The following is a 15,510-nucleotide window of genomic DNA, read 5'->3' as shown; positions in this document are numbered from 1 at the left end:
CCTACAGAGGCACACGCCTGCATTTCCTAGCTGCAAAATCAGCTATCAGGTCATCATATGACAGTTTCTGAACCATTGATGCTGATAACAGCCAGACCACTTAAACGTTCCTGCCCCATTGATGAGCGCAGGTACGTTTTGATTAGTTTGAGCTTTGAAAAGCTTTGCTCAGCAGAGGCAACTTTGACAGGGAGAGTCAGTGCAATACGAAGAGCAATCCACAGATTGGGATATACCTCTTGAAGCCGATTGTTTTGCAGAAATGTCAGCATTTCCAAGGCAGATGTCTGTAGTGAAAGCTGAGGAAGGTTGATGATTTCAGGTCCATCAATGTCAGCCAGTCCCTTATCCGTCAGTGTCTTGTGTACAAGTGAACTTATCTAAAGCTATCTAATATGAGAAAATCACATCACGTTCAGTCGAAGGGTTTTTCCAAAGTTAACCTTACCAAGAGCAGTTTCCCAATCATCATTTCATTACGTTGTGAAAGTGTCACTTGTAGCTAGGCTACTTTTTCACTACACAGATTGTTTGAACATAATTGATTGATGAAACTAGGCTAATAGGCTAACGTTACCTGACTATATCTGTGATGGCTAAAAGAAATAACAGGCCCAATTTAAGCATAATCAGAAATTGCTAGTCTTATTGCTAACGGTAACAGAAACGATAACGGTAACATCAATGATAACAAAAACGGTAACGGTAACAGAAACTTCGGGCGGCCCGCGGACGAGTACCGAACACTGTCCCGCGGCAATCCGTGCGGACACTTTGAGCGCGAGTATATGTGGCCAGCCGGTGTTACGTGCCTACTGGTTTTTTAACCTACTGGTTTGGCTACACGTGCGTGTTTGTTTTGGCTCAATCTGAATAAACGTCTGGTGTTCTATTGAAGTCTGTGAAGACACAGATTTCTGGTTTCCAGAGAAAAAACTTCCTTTTTATGACACTTTCCCCACATATGTCACGTTTCCTCGTACATGTTTTGTTCAAAGTAAAGACTTTGAGTCATTGGACCAGACACCCTCACAGATGCTTTCTAGCAAATTCTTTAAACAGCCAATGGAGGTTTCTGGAAGCCCCGGTAGCAAACATTTATTAGATTATATCATTAACTGGTGGGTTAATATCTTCAATGAAAAAGCAAAACCAGGTTTACCGCACATAAAACCCTGTGTTCAGAGGGAGACACGTGATCACATGGTGGAAGAGGGGGAGAAGGACGATGTTCAGACGGATCAAGAGCTTCAAACGAGGTTTTACTGATGTCTCAATAACGCATGCTTCGACATTTTGGCATTTGGAAAACTTCCGTCTGCTTTCAGGTCAATGGAGGACATGATGGTCAGAAGAGCACAAATAAATAAACACAGCTGAGATATGTTCAGCCTAAAAATAATGCTCGATCCCCCCACCCCCTCATTTTAATGAGAAATTCTTCTATTCAAAAGTTTGGACACACTTTGGCATTCGTTAATCCACGAAGTGTTAATGTGTGAAGTCTGACTGCTTCCGGCTACAGATGCTCTTCACATCTGCATATCAATATTTATAACACCTGTAAATTAATTTTTTGAAATTCAGTCAACGGGGACTTCTAAGAGTGTAAAAAGAGTAGAAGTAGAAGTAGAAGCGCTTTCGGTGTGGATCATTTCAGTTTATTCTTGGACAGTAAAAAAAACACGCGCGCTCTTAATGGCATCAGGAGAATTTACTTTCTTCTATTTGGACATGAGGAAATCCTTCAAAAAACTCACCTTTAATTCAGCGGCCACCAGCCATCCCGTGCGCAGTTTAATCCCCGCAAACGAAGCGTCCTCCGCGGGCACGATGAGCAGAGAGCCGGAGACGGAGATACTCAGCGCGCTCTGCTGCTGGACTCATCAGGCCCCCCCCCCCCGCTCCGATCACTTTTTATAAGAAAATACACTGAAAGAATCGCACATTCCGGCAAATCCTTCACAATAAAAGCCTCATACAATAACAACAAAGACAACTGACAGATAAATACCACCACTTTCTGATGTAATAATGAAACAACACAACGAATAGAAATGAAACCATTATTTGACTGGTCTTGACTGGAAGTATTAGCATGACACATACTTAATACTTTGAGTACATATGTTTGTTGTTTAGATTTAGAATTTGAGAGAACTATCATATTTTTTAATACTACAAATTATGTATGCATGAGTGTAAACAATCAAATGGAGTATAACATACATTTTTGCTCGTAATATACACATCTCCAGAAGTCAAATATGATAAGGAAACGTAGCATTCAGACTTTTATTTTGTAGGGAAACGGTAGCGTTTCCTGTTGCGCGTGCAGACTGCAGCGGATTGGATTGGCTCAAAGTCCTGCATGATGCTGTATCGTTACTCTTAAAAGAAGTGTAACGTGAACATGGTCAGAATAACTAATGAAGACGTCTCACATTTAAACCGTTTACTAACGTTTTAAATCCTGTTGACGCGCAAAGGACACAGAGGGCGACAAAGAGTCCTTTGTTTTCATGACTTCCTGTTTGCTCCCTGCAGTCTACTTTAATACGGGTTGAATCTCCAGTTGAGGAGACAGGTTTTTATTTTTCTCACTGCCAAACAAAGACGTTAGATGACGACTGAGAACCTGAGAACATGGTCGCCACCGTCGGTGTTCTCTGATGCATCACTGTGCCAACCTGTAATTATGATTATCAAAGGACACGTGGGGACACACAAGGACTCAGGCGAGCTGGATGCTGCCCGCTGTGTGTCACACTGATTGCATAGAAGTCTATGACAAAATGTATGTTTCTGACTTAATTCATTCCCCCGATAAAAATGAGTTTATGGCCTCAATTTATAGCTGCAAGTCCTCCTAAATACAGCCCGATGTTCCTTTAGTACGTGATGGTCCTTTTAGAGTCACCCAGAGCGGAGGATGCTTTAGGGGGCTGCTACATTATGGTTAACAGGTTGTCTATTGCTCCCGCCATCTCTTATTTAACCCTGGCTTCTTTGTGCTGGATCATTGGGCCTCCCTGGGGCCACACTGGTCAAACATCTACATCTCCCTGTGAGACTCCCGGGTTTTCAATGACCTCTATTTTGAACGTGCATGGCAGATAGGAAGCGACTCCTTTGATTTCAAACAGGAGTTAGATTGTATAGAAGTCTTTGAGAAAAGCACTACATGATGATCATTTGGTAAATTATGGTCTATTTAGACACCTGGGGGAGGGACCACCTGGGGATGCTGCAGGGTGGGGCTATGTTTCAATTGACAAGCCTCAAATGATAGCACTTAAATTGTACTTATAATGGCACTTTTCTATAACATGTTTTGAAACTGCTTATTTGATGAAAAATGTACTTTCTTTGCTTTGGATAAAAGCGTCAGCTAAATGACATGTAAGATAATTCAGATTAAAAAAAATAAGATGCAAAGCCTTTATATTACTCAAAAAATCTTATGAAGGTCAAGGGTTTGAAGTTGAATAATAGATTGAGACGTCCCTGAAGAGAACCTGAACAGCTGGATCGTCTTTCCTTGTTTTTTTAATCTGTCAAAAAGAGTTAAGACTCAAAGCTACAAAGATACAAGTGAAATGTTCTCTGGTTTTCTGATGCTCCCCCCAAAGTCTTTCTATGGATTTCCTCTTCAAACACAGATCCCAGAGCAGCCAGCAGTGACGACAGATGGGAGTTTGGGTTGAAGTGCGCTTGGGGCAACAGATGGTTGACTGTGGCAACAGGGTCGCTCTGACATCCCCTGTCTCACACTGCCTGTCTCTGGACAATGATGGACGGACAGTTTGACAGTTTGGCCCAAAGCACACCCAAGTTTGAGAAGTAGTTTCTCCGGTCTTTATATTTGATACTTGGCAGATTTATTAGGGTCTGAAACGACTGAAGGTTGGGCCAAGTGTGTTCCGAAGAATTCTTATTTTTTTTATTTTCAAGTTGTCAAATCAAATTTATTTATATAGCGCTTTACAACAACCAGCAGGTATCCAAAGTGCTTCACATCAGGAACTAAGAATATAACAACATATCTTGCAATTAAAAGAATGATACGTTAAAAAAAGTAGAATCATAAAAGGTTACATAGAGACAGGAATAAGAAATTGTCACACCACTACTGAGTATTAAAAGCCATTCTAAACAGGTAGGTTGAGTTTAGACCTGAAACGAGCAACATCTGTAGTTGTAGCTGGAATATCAGGGGGTAACTTATTCCAAAGTCTCGGGGCAGCAACCGCAAATGCCTGATCATCCCATCGTTTGTACTTTGACTTTGGTACTTCTAATCAGGATCAGGAATCAGGAAACGTTTATTGCCATAGTATGTTGTACATACATGGAAATTGTCTTGGCGGAAGGTGCATGAAGACAGTGCAATAAAGACAATATAGTGCAAATGAGATAAAAATAGAATAAAATAAAAGTATAATAAAATATAAAATTTAAGCTATGGGTTAGTACGCTAAAAACTAAAGCTATGGGTTAGTAAGTTAGAGGAGATAAGATAAAATTAGGAATAAAAATAAGGATAAAGTGCACCAGCTAAAGTGACGGGTGACAAGTGAAAGTGACACAGTGATGATGAGCATGGGAGTCAGAGTCAGAGTCAGTCAGAGGGGGCCCGGGCTCTGTTGATGAGCCCGACTGCCGAAGGGAAGAAACTGTTCGTGTGGCGGGACGTCTTAGTCCCGATGGACCTCAGCCTCCTGCCGGATGGAAGGGGCACAAACAGTTCATGTCCAGGGTGGGAGGGGTCGGCTGAAATCTTTCTGGCCCGCTTCAGAGTCCTGGCAGCGAACAAGTCCTGAAGAGACGGAAGATTGCAGCCAATCACCCTCTCCGCAGAGTGGATGAAACGCTGCAGCCTGCCCTTGTCCGTGGGCGGTGGCTGCAGCGTACCACACGGTGATGGAGGAGCAGAGGATGGACTCGATGATGGCTGTGTAGAAGTGCACCATCATCGTCTTTGGCAGGTTGAATTTCTTCAGCTGCCTCAGGAAGAACATCCTCTGCTGAGCCTTTTTGGTGATGGAGCTGATGTTCAGCTCCCACTTGAGGTCCTGGGTGATGATGGCGCCCAGGAAACGGAAGGAGTCCACAGTGGTGACGGGGGAGTCACCCAAGGTGAGGGGGGAAGGTGGGGCTGCGTTCTTCCTGAAGTCCACGACCATCTCCACTGTCTTCAGGGCGTTAAGCTCCAGGTTGTTCTCACTGCACCACGTCACCAGGTGGTCAGACTCCCACCTGTAGGCGGACTCGTCCCCACCAGAGATTAGTCCAATGAGGGTGGTGTCATCAGCAAACTTCAGGAGCTTGACGGTCTGGTGACTGGAGGTGCAGTTGTTGGTGTACAGGGAGAAGAGCAGAGGGGAAAGAACGCAGCCTTGGGGGGAACCGGTGCTGATGGACCGAGAGGCAGAGACGTGTTTCCCCAGCTTCACGTGCTTACCATAATTAAGACAAACTGATTAGAAGACCTCAAGGACCGACTGTGCTCACGCAGGGTTAAACTACCTGGGCGTGAACCTGTGAACTTGCGTCCAATTTTGGACGATTTTCTTGAAAATCTAAAATGTTATAACTCCAAGGAACATTGATATTTCTGTCTAGAATCTTTATTCATGATGCTTGTGTAGGCCTATAAGTATTCCCAATGCAGTGATTTTCGAAAAAGTATAGCGCCACCTATTGGCTTAGGTCAATGCAAAATTTCTACAGTTAATATCTCTTAGCCAGTGACTCTTATCTGACCACTTTTTTCAGTAACGAGTAATTAAGTATGTCCAAACCAGTAATCAGATTAAAGCTACTTGTCCAAGTCACTGTGCACTACTTTTTGTCATAAATAGTAAAATATATATTTGATTTCTTGCGTCTCTGGGAGTGAAGCCACGGCTGTCACCTGGCGGGCCGTATACACTCCGGCGGTGGGGCGGATGTCTGTCTGCTGGTACGTGTGTGTACATATACGGATATTTGCGCACACGCGCCCCGCTGTTATGATGGTTGGGAAACACTGACTTGATAGCACTTTGTGGCCACCAGCACAGAGTGTACAACCAACCTTGATATTTCCATCGTTAGCTGACAAATTCCTTAAATCTCTCTCGCTCTCCTGCTGTTTGTGTTGCTGCGTGTACACGTGACAGGACCCTCATGCTGAAAACGTGACTTAAATTGTTGGATACCCTGGAACTCTGTTTGACCTACAAGTACGGTGATTTTTGAACAAATGTATTACAGGGGACTTAAAAAAACAAACAAGACCATTTTGTAAAACAAACAGGAAGTCAGTTATAATTCTTTTGGTGTGAATACTCCCTCTATTTTTGCCCTTTCTAGACGCTAGACTTTGACGAACAACTCTACTAAAATTGGAAAACACATTTCCAGTTAAAGATGTAGTTACCTTGTGATTTCAATGCTTCCTAATGGCATTTTGCCTCAATAGCGCCCCATGAACGTATTCATAAAGAAGCCCTTGCACCTGCACTGATCCAGGTGCACTCATTTGGAGGCCGCAGCTTTGATACGACTGTGCATATTCCTTCTGCATATCAGCAGAATGGGCATGAAAATAATAAATCAAGTTGGTCAAATGTCCCACTGTGACTAACATGCATGCACCTCTGTCCACATCATCACTGGAGAGTAGTAATCCAGTGGATAAAGGTCTGTTAGGTCACTTGACCACAGCTCTGCTCTCTTCAGGAAGCAATCCATGTTGTGATACACCATGTGTAGTTCACAAATGTGTATTTTTTGGAGGAGAAGATGTGTGATTAGCTGCTGTCCTTTGCCTTGATTGACTGGAGGTGATCCTACATATTTTATTTACTTTTTGAGCATCTTTGATCAGCAATGCAAGTAGCCCGGTGGTTACAAAGTCAGCAACTGTGGCTCAATTCTTTTTTTGTGATTACCTGTGAGTATCTTCGTCATTCTTTGTGGCAAGGAGGCTACTGGTTTGAGCAAACTCTAGGCACAGTGTTCCTTTGCTTTGTTTTTGATCACAGTATCTGCTGAGAGGGAGTCCTCTTAAACCGCTGCCCCCCACCGACATGGCGAATGTCAGGAATTCAGCTTCCTGAACCGGTTTGCTTTAACATTGCCAAACCTGAAGTTTGTTTTTTCTGAGTTCCCCCAAACACATCCTGACTGATTATTCATCCATCGACATCTGCTGCTGTCTGCACACCCGGTCCTGATTACCATCCCCTCCACCAGACAATCAGTCCCTGCTGTATTGTTAGCGTATCACGTACGATCTTGCTCCTGAAACCCGATTTCTTAGTTGTGCAAAGTCCGTGTGTTTGTTTGCTCCTGTTTTCGTATCACTAACCAGCAACCTGTTTCCCTGCCTAGCCGTTGACTCCACTCCAGCCCCACTCATCACCAACCAACCGGACCAAACCTTCCCCACATTCTATCCCAAATAAATACCCACTTTTAATTTAGATTTTTCTGTGTTTGTTTGCTTTTGGGTTCCCGTCCTGGACGATCCCTGACAGCGAAGGCCCGTTCAACGTGAAGGCCCATTAATTCATATTGCTATTCACACTTTTTGTTTATGTATATATATAATATAAACTCTAGTGTTAATTGTGTGTATTTAGATGAAATTGTTTTCATCTAACAAGGTTGAATAAATTACATCTGCCCTTAGTGAACGTGATAATTAACTTAATAACATTAATAACACTCATCCCACTGAGTGGTCACACAGTGGGATGCATTTGTTTTATTATATTTGATAGTTTTTTGCGTGTTTGATTTAAATTAGATTTTGATTGCGTGTTTAAACGAGCCCCACCCCCTGCAGCTCCCTAATCACAATTCGCAGCCACTGATGATGTATTTAAATTATTTTGTTTATTTGCCAAATATCAAAATGTGCTGAAGACCCCGCTTGCTACGTCCACTGTGCAGTGATAAGAAGGAGATGGAGTCCATTTGTGTCACATACATAATCCTCTGTCCTTACTCCTACGTGTGCTTTTAGCAGAACTGTTACGCCATAAACTCCCTGGATGTCTGGTGCTTCATGCATGGCGGTATCTCCCGTACTTCGTCGCTCTGGCCTGTTTCAACAGCCTTTATGGAACCTTCTGTCTGTTCAGTCTTGGCTCAGCTCATAGGCTGCACATTTTATAAAAGCACCATGAGGTGTGAACGAGAGCCGCTTGATTCTGAAACCCCAGCGGAACCCAAATAATAAGCTCCATCCACCCTTACGTAATGAATCTCACAGCAGTCAGCAGGTGAGAGTGGAGAGGCTCTGGAGGCTTTCACATCCTCAGGCTACAATCTGACCTTAGATTGTGAGAGGTTATAGGTGGGGGGGGGCGGGGTGTAAATGGGGTTGGATCAAGGTTCATTTATTTTTAATTATCTTTTATGCTCTTCTCAGAGGTTTTAAAAAGAGGCAGCTCAGTCAGTGTTAGGAGTGAAACTACTGCGCTCCACGTTGTCGTGGTTACAGCGAGAGTAAGGGACCAAGTCAATGTAGCTAATTTCTGATATAGTCCAGTGCCATTTTCCCTGTGGGTAAAAGTAGTAACTAAATCAAGTTTTATATTCCCTGAGGCAAATATTTAAAAAATGTACTACAGGATTTGTATGAGGTCATAACAACCAGATGGAATTTTTATTTGCTGCAAAAACCTTACTGTACTAACCTTAGAATGACATCTGTTTTGGGTTCATGTCTTGTTTTATTTTGTAGTTTCATCGGTTAACTTCACTTCCTGCCTTATCCTGTCTTCCCCTGTGATTGTCTGCCGTGTCTGATCCACCTGTGTCCAATCACCTGCACCCCCCCTGTGTATTTAAGCCCTGAGTTTTTTGTCTCTTGTCGCATCATTGCCTGTTGCATGTACCAGTGTTGCGTCGTGTCCCCATGCCATGCAGATTGTATATGTTGTTGTTCCAAGTCCAGGTTGCTGTCTCGTCTTTGTTGTTTTCCCCTCCTTCTTGCCTTTTTTTGGTTCGAGCGATTTTGAGGTTGAGATTTTTTGTTATTTTTAGATTTTTCAACTATTAAAGTATTTTTATTTCCCTGAACTCCGCATCGGAGTCGTCCCTTCTTGCCCTCGCACCAGCATGCTTTGACACTGTCTTTAGAAACAGTGACATCATTTATCAGCAAATGTGTTGATATTGTGGTGATCACAAAGACTACATTAGATCATCACCAAACCAGAAAGCATGGATGAATGGAGATGGCACCATCCAAAGCCAAAGAAGCTTCCATACGAACTGAAAGTTCTACAATGCCACATTGCCAGACAAACGTTTTCTCTTCCTGTTTTAATATCTTCATCAAAGAGTCAGCTGTCCAGAAGACCAGCACCTATCTGCAGCGGATGTGAGGAGGTTGTTGGGCCTGATGATGTGATAACAACATGTGCCAACCAGCTAAATGTAGCTTAAACGCAAGTTCAGTCAGGAAGGCAATCACGTCGTTGATGTCAAACTTTAAAGTGTTCTCCTCTCTGTTGGCTGTCAGCTGTCATTTCAGCGTGTAGCTCATGCGACCCTCCTCACCTTCAGTCAGCATCGGCGATGATCCTGGTTCGTCATCAGGTTGCTGCTATTCCTTTTACCAGCACCAGTAGTGTCTAGACTCCAGGGGGATTGGGCCTATTGGACCTCAGTATCCCTGCCTTCGGGGATAATACTGATGGAGTCCAATTGCCAAAGACCTTGCACAATTGATATTTGACGCATTGGTAATAAAATATTGTTTTACTATTTAATGAGTCTCTCCTGATTGAACTGATGCCATTAAGGACATCGTCCCCAGCGTCTAAACAATACCCTGGGCTTGAGTACTCACTGCAACTGGTGATTAGACTCCCTGAAAAGGTTGGTCGGGTTACAGTCACTGCTAAGCTGCAGAGTGAAGGTCAATGAACAACCTACTGCTAAACACCAGTGAACCCAGAAGATGGTCGTTGATTTGAAAAAAAATGGAGGTGAAGATGCGCCAGCGAGCCAGCAAGTTAACACTTTCCTGGGAATTAGCATACCAATAAAGCTGAGATGGTCATCGTAACATAAACTGCTGCTAGTTCAGAAGAAAACTGAATCCCTGAACCAAGTTCTCATCAAATTTTGGAGGAGCATTAGAAAGCATTGTGCCTAGAAACCTGACAAACTGGCTTTGGATAGAAGGGCTCTGCAGGGGGATTAAAGCTTCCCAGAACACTGTTGGCATCTACTGAACACCAGTGATATTGGTGACAAGAGGAGCATGCCAGGACCCAGAGGGGATGTTCAAGACTTCAGCCAGCCAGCCACTGCCTGTTAACCCTGCTGACGTCTGGAACGAGACACTGAAGGGTCAGCTGCCAAAACCACCAGACAGCTTCTTTTGTCTGACTGTGAGACGCCACAACTCATCATCCACCATTTTTTGTTTGTTTGTTTTTCTTTGTTGTTTTTGTTTTCCGGTATAGCAAATTGGATCCAAAAAAATTAAAAAATACATATTTTAAAGAAAATATTTGGCGGGGTTTCTACAACAGCTACAAACTCCAGTTGATGGGGACTACTTTGGTCGGTGAATGGATACACAATTACTTCACAACAGAGTATTTCATGCAGCAGCATCATGAATGTGGGTCTTACGTCCCCTTAGGTCTCGGGGATAAGAGGAGGGAACGAACACATGTCAGTCAAAGAGCATATGAGAAGTCAAATGTAGGACGGACTGGAACAAAATAAATACAAAGGTTCTATTAAGTGGCAGAGATTGGGACAGTTCTGTCAAACAAATAGAAATCCAGATAACACAACTAGGCCTGGCTAACTACCTTTGGGACAGAAACAAACAAAATGGCTTCCCTTACTTCTCTAATAACGTCCACCAAAATACAGAGGGAGCACCAACCAATAGTACAATAAAAGCAACACTTCAATCCCACTCAGGTGATTGGCTTACTCGCTTCAGGAACCCAGGTGAGGCCAGATTGGCACCTATAGGGAAAAACCAGGGAGGGAGGGGGGGTCAAAACAGACAGCACTTGTAACTTAATCGTGGGATTCATTAAATTAAATGCATAGGGTCTGTTTACGGTGAACAAAGAACCGGTCACCCTTACGAATGTGTTTTTTTTAACCATTGCATCTGATTGACTGGCCTGTGTAGATTCCTTTCTATTAAACTGACAGTACAGCAGGATTATGTGGCAATAAAACCGAAATTGAGCCAAGAACAACTTAGTTTACTGCACACATGACAGAGCCGCGCTGTGCCGTCTCCATGTGGTTGCAGTTAATTGGTCTGTCTTGATGAGGGCTGAAGGGTCAACACGTTGCATTACACACGCTTCAATGTGCACAAAAAAAGTTCTGCCGCTCCTGGTTTTCTCCAAAAGATCTGCATTTATACAGTTTATATAGTTTTGTCCAAGTCTGTCTTTGTCTCTTTCTTTCAACAGCCTCCTTAAAGTTGTTGGATAACGATGGTGAGCCACTATCATAAAATGAATAGCAGGAACACGTGTAGCTACATGCTCCGCTGTGACGACCACAAAGTCAGACTTTGTCATTAGAATTGGGAACTTAGAAATGCAAGACAGCCCTTCTTCTCTGACTAAAAGCAACAACAAAATTTGCCTTATTTGCTACCGTCGACAGGCTAACAAACCCTCCATTGTCCAATGTTGTAACAATTGGATGATACATACATACACACACACTGATCCAACATTAGCTGTTTCCTTTTAGCAACCCTACCAGAGCTTTGAGAAAATATGGTCAGGGCAAAACTAATACCCCCCCCTCCCCCCATATCGAAATTGCTCACTATGAACACAATGTCACAGGATCACAGGAAACAATTGGGAATTGACTCTGTTAATCGAGACCAAATAAAGAAGGTGGCTTTTGACGCTGTCGATGTGAATGTATTACACAATAAGGTGGACTCTCATGTGGTCTGGGACAAGTCCTATTTCTGTCTCAATGGTTAAAAATGAATCTCAAGGAATCTCCATTCATTGTAATGCATCATATATCTTCACCATAGAATGTAACAAGGCCAGTAAAGAAAACAACAACATTTGGACATTTCTTGCCTTTTAGATTCAGAATCAGAATTTAACTCTTTGTTCTCTGCATATATACAAATACAAAAGCAAAATACAAAGCAAAAAAACTAAGACTAAATAAACTGTTGAACTAATAGAAGTATAGACATTTTTACAACTATACAATATAAATATAGAGTCCAAAATGATGTTTAGATATGATATATTTATCCGTATTTCTTTTATAACACGGTCACCAGCAACGTTATAAATAATAAGTAAATAGCTGCCTTTTATCACAAAATAGAGTTCATCAGTCTAGAGGACAAATAGTCCCCTACGTGCATGTAAACAGCATCTCATTCATTTAATTATACGGTTGCGAAAGTTCACATTGCCTCAAAACGATCCCGTGACTCACTCTCAACCAATCAGAACGCTGGATTTCATCTACCGCGTTATATATGAACATAAACTGTACAACAAAGACTAAGTGCAGCTGGGAGGGGCAAGTGCCATCTGACTGGTTAAGTGTTCATCAGAGGTCTCTCCCTGATTTAGGACGTCTGTCCTGAGGGAAAAGCTGTTCCTGTGTCCACCTACCAGAGCAGAGGAGTCTCAACAGGCCGTGTCCTGCCTGTCCTCACTCTGCAGGTGTTCAGGTCAGACCTGATGATTGGTTGTAGTATGTTATTAAAGATCATCCAATCAAGAAATGACTCGCAGTCCCTCTTTCAAAATGAGACGGCTGATGAAGCACAGCTGCCAGGTGATGAGGACAGGTGTCGTTCTATTGGGGAACTCGTTGAACAGAACATTGGTATTCAAGTCTCTGTGAAGAAACTCTGAAACTCCTGATTACATTGTGAATGCTTTTGTAAGAAGCATCAACACGACCTGAACTGGACCTCTCCTCTCCACAGCATGCCCCCCGTGGAGCAACGATCTCGTGAGTAATCCCTGACCCAAATGTTCTGATGGAAGGAAATTCCTGTGGTGTACTTGAGCAAAGTTCGGAGGGGGATGTTTTTTTTCCACTTGATCAGAACACTTTCAGAATGGACATCCTTTTAAAATGAATCTCGTGTAAAGGCCGCTGCACTCACATGATGAACCACAGACCCAGTGGCCCTGAAGTAAGTTACCTGAAGGTGAGTCATGGACATGCAGTGGAGGGGCCTGCTCCAGGTCCCATAGAAGGCATCTCTACAGGGATTCATAGTTGAGACGGCCGCTCACAGGAGGGCCACACGGCTACAACTTACCAAGATAGTGATGTGATTACTTCAGTACAGAGAGCAGTTATGTTCCACACAAGACAACAAAAACATGACACAGGAGAAGATGGGATTCCTTTGTGTGTTTGCACACATGGGAAAACCTTTCGTCACATCTCACAGGTGTCTCATTCCTGTTTGGATGGCTTTGTCCATTTGTTGTTCATGACTTCATATCAGGCTTTTCTGGTTGGGTTTTAATTAGTGTTATTTTTTTCATAAAGCTTTTAACAGATGGAACGGACACTGCAGATAAAATGTTTGCCATGGTCTTAATTAAAAGCCTTATCAGGCAGAGCTGTACTGCCAAGTCGGGCAGAAACCGATTTGCCCCTGTGCTTTCTCTATTTTATACGTCATGCAAAACTTGAATAATCCTTTTTTCGATGACATTTTTACATGTAATATTTATTTATTAAAAAACGAATAAGGTTTGAGAAGATAAACAACAAGAACAATTTGTCTACGATGGATGACACTTAATATGTGAGCTATAGTTGGAAATGTGTTGCTTTGCAGCCTAAATGTATCACTATAATTCCCTGAATCCTTTTCACTGCATCACAAAACATCAAAGTCTGACATTTAAACCTTTAAACTTTGTGCGCAAGGAAATATGAACGATGATGAAGCTTCAGCTATTGTGTATTTTTTAAATTGTATCATTGTAAGGACACGCTGTCACGGTTTGGGTCGCTTGTCTTATTTTGGTAGTTTTCATGTCTTTTGTGTTCCTGGGTAACTTCACTTCCTGCCTTGTCCTGTGATTGCCTGATTGATTCCACCTGTGTCCAATCACCTGCACCTCCCTAGTGTATTTAAGCCCTGTGTGCCTGTTGTCCCTTGTCGCGTCATTGTCTTACGTCAGCCGTCGTTGGAGCACGTCATGGATTAATTTGAGAATAAAGAGCACTTTTTTGGGAAAAACTCTGCGCTTGAGTCCTCACTTCAACCTGCTCCAGCCCGACCCTCTGACAGAATGACGCGACCAAGAAAGGACTCAGCAGGGTTTTACCCCAATGAAAAATATTTGGGAACTCGCCTTGCATTTGGGGGACCACGCAGCATGCAGCAGGCTGCCCGGCGAAACACCAACACCGGCATGCCAGCGGACTCCTGGAGCGACCTGGGGCCTGACTACCTCGACTGGAGAAGGAAACGGAAAACGAATGTCGTTGTTGGCCCCAGGAGCTACCAGGAGGAATGCTTCAGGCTCCGGGACCTCCTCAGTCCGAGGAGAAGGAGCCGACGAACCCCCCAGTCCCGGCTCCCGACTCGGCCCCCAGACGCCCGTTCCAGCCTGAGCGGCCCCCAAAACGTCCGTCCCAGCCCGAGTGGGCCCCCCGACGCCCGTCTTCGCCCGTTCCGGCCCCCAGAGTCTCGTCTCCGTCCGTTCCGGCCCCGAGACGCCCGCCAGCGCCCGTTCCGGCCCCGAGACGCCCGCCAGCGCCCGTTCCGGCCCCGAGACGCCCGCCAGCGCCCGTTCCTGCCCCGAGAACCCCGTCAGCGCCCGTTCCTGCCCCGAGAACCACGCCCCCGGTCCCGGCCCCGCGGCGCCTGACCATGACCCCTCACTCCCACCCTCTTGGGACCGCCTGGAAGTCGGTCCTTGAAGGGGGGGTGGGGTCAGGGGTTGGGCCGGAGCCCCACGCCATGCAGCCGGAGCCGCACCGCCCGGCGCCCCCCGCCACGACGACGACGCCGCAGCCGCACAGCTCGGCGCCCCCCGCCACGACGACGACGCCGCACTGCTCGGCGCCCCCCGCCACGCCGACGCCGCAGCCGCACAGCTCGGCGCCCCCCGCCACGACGACGCCGCAGCCGCACTGCTCGGCGCCCCCGCCACGACGACGCCGCAGCCGCACTGCTCGGCGCCCCCCGCCACGACGACGCCGCAGCCGCACTGCTCGGCGCCCCCCGCCACGACAACGCCGCAGCCGCACAGCTCGGCGCCCCCCGCCACGACGACGCCGGAGCCGCACCGCACGGCGTCCCCCGCCACGACGACGCCGGAGCCGCACCGCACGGCGCCCCCCGCCACGACGACGCCGGAGCCGCACCGCACGGCGCCCCCCGCTACGACGACGCCGGAGCATATTGCATATAACAGCATATTGAAACCCCTGAGGCGTCCGAAGTGACTTATTGGAAGGCACTACAAGTAGTAGGTACAAGTATACAGA

General features: G+C 45.1%; 1 protein-coding gene across 2 annotated transcripts in view; it reads right to left on the bottom strand.

Moving 5' to 3' along the window:
• Positions 1–1,891, bottom strand: part of opn5 (opsin 5) — a 28,271-nt gene extending 26,380 nt beyond the window's left edge. For both annotated transcript variants that reach the window (XM_037449347.2, XM_062559717.1), the window contains exon 1: positions 1,761–1,891. The gene's annotated coding sequence lies outside the window, so the exon portion shown is untranslated. The remainder of the gene's footprint in view (positions 1–1,760) is intronic.
• Positions 1,892–15,510: the final 13,619 nt, after the last annotated feature.

This window comes from Pungitius pungitius, chromosome 20 (genome assembly GCF_949316345.1).
Source record: "Pungitius pungitius chromosome 20, fPunPun2.1, whole genome shotgun sequence".
NCBI classification, from domain to species: domain Eukaryota; kingdom Metazoa; phylum Chordata; class Actinopteri; order Perciformes; family Gasterosteidae; genus Pungitius; species Pungitius pungitius.
The sequence above is the reverse complement of the archived record's forward strand: the minus strand, read 5'-3'. Positions and strand labels throughout refer to the sequence as shown.